Genomic DNA, 6,924 nt, shown 5'->3' on the forward strand with positions numbered 1-6,924 from the left:
TTAAACTTGTATTTAAAGTGCAGACACCAAACTATATAACAGTTTATAATTGTGTTGATAGGCCACATAAAACCAATCTAATCTAAATAAAATCTAATTAATCCAATGTAATTTAAAAGCATAGGCGATGCATTTTTCTGAATACTATCGTCACATTTAGTGAAATAACTGTAAAAACTGCACTTTCTAAGGACAGCGTTCACAGGAACTCTGTTTTTACGACAAACTCTTTTTTGAAATAGCACAAATAATTTGTGTGGCAACTTATTGTGACACCTAATTGTTCTGTAATTTTATTTTAAGTTTAGTGGTTTGAAATTGTTGTACAAAAAAACTTTTTTAAAAAAAAGAAATATAAATTTTAAAAAAAAATGTAAATTTATATTTCAAGTTATGAAAATGATTCGTTAAACATGTTTGTGGTTTTTAAAGTCAAATTAGTCAAGGTAAATAGTTTTTAAAGGAGAAATACAAAGGTAAAATCAAAAGTAGTGAAAAACAGCCCATTAAAACCTGGACCCCAGAGGGTTAAACAAGTAATGTGTCAGATAATATTGTTTATCTTTATCACTGAATAGAAAATCGTCATTCATTCCGTTATTCTTGTACAGCGTCAGCTTCTGAGCCCAAACATGGCCTCTTATTACAACTGTTGAATTGTTATTTTTGGATTACTCAGTCGTGCTGGTCAATGTATACCTTAGTGCTGGAACTGGAGTTTCAGGTTTTACCTGACTGGTGAGGCACTTTAATGATCACAGTGTCAGGGTGTCGGGAGTCTTTGACCCACCCAGCATTGATTTAAAGCATACTGGAAACCTACATCATATTCTTTCACCAGCCCTGATACCCAGGCCCACAGCCTGCAGGTAATGAGATAATCCCTCAGGTGTGGAGGGGGAAAGCTGACTTGTAAAACAGGTCCTTTTATTATGTTCTTTTCCTCTTTCCTCCCTGTTTCTGTTGTTCGTTTCATTCAGACAACTGCATACCAGCATGAGGTCGTCCAAAAAAAGGTGGTGTGAGTATTTCTTGTCTAAAGAAGAAATCAGAGACAATTTGCTTAAATTTTCCTTAAGTGGCTGAGTGTTCTTATTTTACAAGAGTGTAAATGTGTAATAGTTTAAGTTCTAGGGGACACAAGGAGTAGATGATTGACTTAAACAAACAGCACCTGTTTAAGGAGGGGTTCTGGCCTCCACCCTGGGGCTTGGGGTGGGGTGTAATGACAAAATGCGAAAAGTTCACTAGAAGTGAATGCAATGTTAAAACTTATATTAGAAAATGTGTATGACGACAGCTGAACAGTGTCAAAGTATCTTTAATATTCGTGGGTTCCTGTGGATTATCACTCAGAAGTCTAACCCGACCATAAAAATAGGACTTACTCAGATTTAGAGTAGAGGGAATCACAGAACTGAAAAACAGTAATAGCTAGTAAGAGTTTTTCCAGACTGTGTATGAAACTGAGTGTAAAATCTTTGCATAATTCTCCTGTACTCACAAACCAAACTGCACCTAACTGACGGACAATGCCGCCATTAGCTTCATAATGAAAAACATTTGTGAATCACAAAGTACATTTAGGTAAAAACAACAAAAAAATAAACATTGCCTCGAAAAGACAATAAAAACTCAGGTATTTTAGGACAAAATGTCTCAATTGAAATAAAGAAAACAACAGCAAAAAATCTATACGAAAAGTGGGACAATCATTTCTAGTTAGTGCATTTCTCACACCTCCACCAAGATGTTTGAGTATCCAGATAGACCTGCTGTAGGTTAGCAAAACAATCCATGTCAATGCTGGGTGGGTCTAAGACTCACAGATGACCATCTCTTGGATCTGTGCCTCACTATTCACGTAAAACCTGAAACTTAAGCAAGTAAGTCCAGTTCCAGCACTAATGTGTGTGCTGACCTGCATTATTTGAGAAAGTTAACATAAGATTACAGCAGTAGAAGGGGACATTTCTTGGGGGGAAATGGTCTTGCTGTCGCACAGCAAGAAAGTCCTTGGCTGGAATCCACCATCTGCACAGCAAAAATGCCAGTGTTGATTTTTCAGTGTTAGTAGATTTCAACAGAGTTCCGAGTTAGTTCAACACTTAATCGAGTTAAAATAACACATCGGGAGTTGATTCCTGAAAAGTGTAAGTGTAGATTTTAGTCGTTACTGCATTTTAACACTGTGGGTGTTAAATTAGACCACACCTTCATTTCCTGTGGAGCTTCGCAATCCAGAATCTTCGGTCGCCATTTTTTCTTGCTGATGCGGTAAGTTTTATTCGGTTAAATATTAAGTTTTAGATTGATGTTAGAACAAGTAACATGATAACTAGTAAAAGAAATAGTATTTATATCAAAATACATCATCTTTAAGTGTCATATTTGAATTTTAACTGTTTTTGTTAAGCTGGGCTACTGCTAGCTAGAACTCTGCAAAGTACCAGTTTCTTTCCTAATATTCATTTAGCATAATCTGGCTATTGGCAGACTGTAATGAATATTACATGTTAATATATTTCACAGTTTTTATTAAATGCCTTTTATTTATTTTCGAATTAAACTGCCAAAGCCTTAGGGTCAGTGGTCTCAAACTCGCGGCCCAGAGGCCACTCGTGGCCCAAAGGCCACTTGCGGCCCACGTCAGGTGAGGTGAAGAAGTATAATGCAATTTGGCCCTTAAAGTGACTTTTTTTTGTCATTATCCAAAAATGATTTAATATAAAGGCAATGAGGGCAGAGTGTTACCGGCCCTCATGGGTAGTGTAGTCCGTGCTGCGGGGAGAACGTGTGGAACTGCCCCTCCCGTTGTGTGTTTGAGCGCGAGAGAGGGAGAAAGTAAGAGCTGTTACCGATGAGAAATGGAAGAAGAGCGCATGTAAATATAATAATAACCACTGCCGCCAAAATGAGTGCCTGGTTGTAAGAAAGCTGTTAAGATTCGACTGTACACTGTGTTCGCTGACAGTAAAGCTACAAGCCCGACAACCCAGCATATTGGCCAGAGGTGTCATTACCACGGTTCAGAGCCGCGGACCTGGCCGAGGTAACAAGAGAGTACAAACATGTGGAGGGATTGGCTTTGTTAGTTCAGTGAGAGTCAAAAACTAATGTGTACACTTATTTCTGCATTTTTATTTTGTTAAATATGAATAAAATTACAGCAGAAGTGCTGCAAAGTGTCTGACCAGAAAGAGAGGACCATTGTGTTAATTTGGTAGTTCAATTAAAGGCATCGGTTAGTTAAGAGGGAGAGGGGGGGATGCGTTCATATTTGCAGTTTTGTCTTGTTATACAATATTTGAAATTTAAAAACGAACAAACCAAACGCTACATTGTCAGGAATATTTGTGGGGAGGGTTTTTATCACTTAAAATATATAAAAAATAATAAAATAGAAATATGGTTCCTACTAACCCCTGTGATAGTTGAGAGAATACTGTATTGCAGTCATGTTACACAGCTTGTACTACTTAAAAAATGGACCAAGGATGTTTTTCTTAACAAAATTTATTTTAACTCAGTCTAAAGGGACTAGACATGCTAGATATTTTGCAAAGAAATGGTGTTATATGCTGGACCTTATTTTACTCTTGGCAGGTGGTGATATGCTGGTTCCCGAGAAGAGATGAACTAATCAAAGTCAGCTTTTCAAGACAGCCCCAAGACTCTTCGCAACTTGTGTTCAAATGTGAGGCCGTTGTCAGGTGATAAATGCAAGGAAGAGGCACTCAACTGACATGAAACATGTCAAAGACAACATGAAGGTGACATTTCAACATAGGCAAAAAGTGGTTCAAGAACCTGCCATAGCTTCTACTGTCCTGGACCTTTTCCCAAGATTTCTGGATACACCTGGCTTGGTAAGGCATAAAATAATTTAATGACTGCTTTGTGGTTCCTTTGTTTGTTTTCTTGTTAATGTGTTGTTTCTGTTGTTACACTTTGTGTTTAAGATTGACCAAGACTTCACAATGCTGTTTTTTGGGGAGGAAGTGTCTGGTAAGTTCCTTGCAAAGTGGCCAACATTCTTCAAGCCAAGGATCATCAAAGATTGCAAAAATCTGTCCCAGAGTACAGAATTGGATGAGCTGCTCATTTCTGCACAGCGTTACTCTAACGAGGCTGGTAAGTGTAAGTTGGAAATGGTAGATTTTGCATGCCTTTACAGCATTTGCTTAATTCCCACAACACAATATATCACTCATTTCTGTATGGTATGAAAACAAGCTTACAAACATGTTAAACCTGAAATGACATTTAATGTAGTTTGAACACAAAAAAAGTTACATAATCTTACTATTGTTATGACTCGATATCTACTTCACTTGGTGGCCAGAAGATTTTAAGTCTCTAGAAATGAATTTTTATACCAAGGCGCTGGAAAACTGCCTTATTAGAAAAATTATCAGGTGTCTAAAATGTCATCATGGTATTACATAACGTGGAAAAATGACTGCTGTGGTCCTTTAAATGACAGTAATTGTGATGATCTTAATTTCTATTCTGTAGTTTGGGACTGCGAGGCGGCTGCCCTCTTTTGCTGCTTCACTTCACTCCATCATCTAAGGGAAGGACGTCTTCAAAGATTAGCACATCAGATGCTGCTCACCACCTAATGAAATTCATCAAGGTATGCTTTTTAGAATTGTATATTTCTCTTTTGATGAGAACAGATGCAAATTATCAACGGCTGATATTTTAAGATGGCAAGGTGATCCAACCTGCAGCAGATGTATCTATCCCAGACAAGCTTGGTGTTGCAGGACTGACATGTCATTGTTTCTATTAAAACTAAATGTACACATTGAAACAAAAATAATTGTGCGCGCGGAGTGAAACATTTTAATATTGTCATAATTTCAAACAGCAATGGCTCAACATCAGATTATCAATTTTGTTTAATGTGAATCACTTGGTTTCTTTCTCTCCCTCAGGTGGGAGGTAGCACAGAGGCTTTTCTTAAGGCTGGCCCCACTCAGCCATTCGTCCTGTGGGTTGGAGAAAGAAAGAACATCATCCAAAGTTTCTACCCAAAGTTTCTACATTGTCCTAGATCAAAAGGTCATTCCCTGTGTGACACAGATGGGAGATGCAGGTTTTGACAAGGCAAAACTTTTCAAGGCACATTTTTTAATTTGCCGTGTCCTTTGATAAGGCATTGGACAACTTCTACACATTCATCCAGACCATCAAGTGTATGGCATTGATGTTGGCAGCATGAAGGACAGTCCTCGGGTCAATGAAACAAGAGGAAGTCTTCACTGTACGGTTTAAAGATATCCACTATTCAGCACTTTGACTGGAAATGTTCATCTGTTACATTTGCAAGATACACCACACAAGTTGCTCAGTGTTATTTAGACATTTGAAGTTCCAGCATGGTTTGTACCCAGGAAAGTTTTTACGTTTGACCTGTGGAGAGCCTGGCTGCATTGTGTGGAGTTTGCATGTACCAGGTTCATTCTGGATACTCTGGCTTCCTCCCACAGTCCATAGACAAGCAGTTGGGAAGGATTAATGTGATTCTATGTGATGTGATTCTGTCTGTCCAGCCGGTCCAGCTAGGCTTTTCCCCTGAGACACTTGCAGTGTTTCAAGTTAAAAAATCAAGACAAACAAAAAGAGTTTGGAATCAAAGGTTAAATGAAGACGGCTAACAGACTACAAGAAAAAAAGAAAAACAACTCCATGTGGAGGACAAAAACCATGGAGCCTAATGTCCCAGCCCAACATGAGAAACTTAATGAAACTCAATGAAAAGAAACAAATACCCTGATACCCTGCATCTATGAGATGACACAAACAAATGATACTGTGATGACATCAAGCAATAATATAAGTAATTTAAAACCCAGTTTGATGTAATTCTAAGCATTTTGTGACTTATGTTGCTTTGGAAAACCATAAATAATGACCGAAAGGCAATGATAATTATAACTATTATTGTTATTAATAGCACTAGTAGTTGCTGAATTTATTTTAAAGACTACTGTTTAAAGTCCTAGGCAGCCAGTCTGTCATTTGTTCAAATCCATATTCAGAGGGACTGCTATATTTGCATGTGACAAATAAAGGATTGATTGATTGAAAGCCGGTTGGAGCGGACACGCTCCATTTTGCGTAACTATTTTTAAATCCCGGTAGCACTGCAACCACGTAAGCTAGCGCAATAATTTTTTTTGCATATGAAACCGGAGGAGTTGTACTTACATCTTATGCCATCAGCTTGTCCTAGGTCACGGTTTCTTTCCACATATAGCTTTGCAAAAACTGCATAAAAAGCACTTGCAGCAACAAAAACATAATATTCCAGAAACACGCTTTGCCGATCCGATCAGCTGTTTGTAACACTTCCTACGTCCATCAGCGTGAACTATCACATGACCGCATGACCTGCCCGAAACCGGAAGTGACGTCATTTTGCGGAAATGTCGTTTTTTACCATCGTGGCCTTATGAGCCTATACTTGTGTTTTTAAAAGTTATGTTTGACTTTATGACTTTCTGTGTTGTTTCTGGGATGCTGAGGACTCATATTGCACTGCTGGAAATATTTTATTTTGATGCATATGCTGTTATTTTGCAAATTTGCACTATAATATTTATTTTCGTTTTTCCTGCAGTAAATGAAAATTGGTGTATCTCAAAAATAAAACTATGAAGACACTTAAAATAAATTTCCTTTGGTGGGAAACTAGTTTGTGCAACTTTTTTGTATTTACAGTTTTGAGGGATAAGCCTCTTAAATTTCTTTAACTAGAAATATATGTTAAAAAATCAAAAACGATTTTCAATTTTTTTGTAGTTTATTGCACTTTTTTGCAATTTATGTAATTACTATGCACTTAATGCAGACATATTATTAAAATTTGGGCTATAATAGTTGTATTGATGTACAGCAACTTGAAATGCTCCA

General features: G+C 37.5%; 1 long non-coding RNA gene across 1 annotated transcript; it reads left to right on the forward strand.

Annotated features, from left to right (window-relative positions):
* The first annotated feature begins 2,057 nt into the window (after positions 1-2,057).
* Positions 2,058-5,218, forward strand: LOC146633814 (uncharacterized). Its single transcript, XR_014906163.1, has 5 exons — positions 2,058-2,277; positions 3,607-3,869; positions 3,963-4,134; positions 4,519-4,639; positions 4,944-5,218. It is a non-coding gene; the product is annotated as an uncharacterized LOC146633814 (long non-coding RNA).
* The last annotated feature ends 1,706 nt before the right edge of the window (positions 5,219-6,924 follow it).

Source organism: Diplotaxodon limnothrissa, linkage group LG4 (assembly GCF_057381915.1).
Source record: "Diplotaxodon limnothrissa isolate DT_005_m linkage group LG4, D_limnothrissa_male_GT1.1, whole genome shotgun sequence".
In the NCBI taxonomy this organism is placed as follows: domain Eukaryota; kingdom Metazoa; phylum Chordata; class Actinopteri; order Cichliformes; family Cichlidae; genus Diplotaxodon; species Diplotaxodon limnothrissa.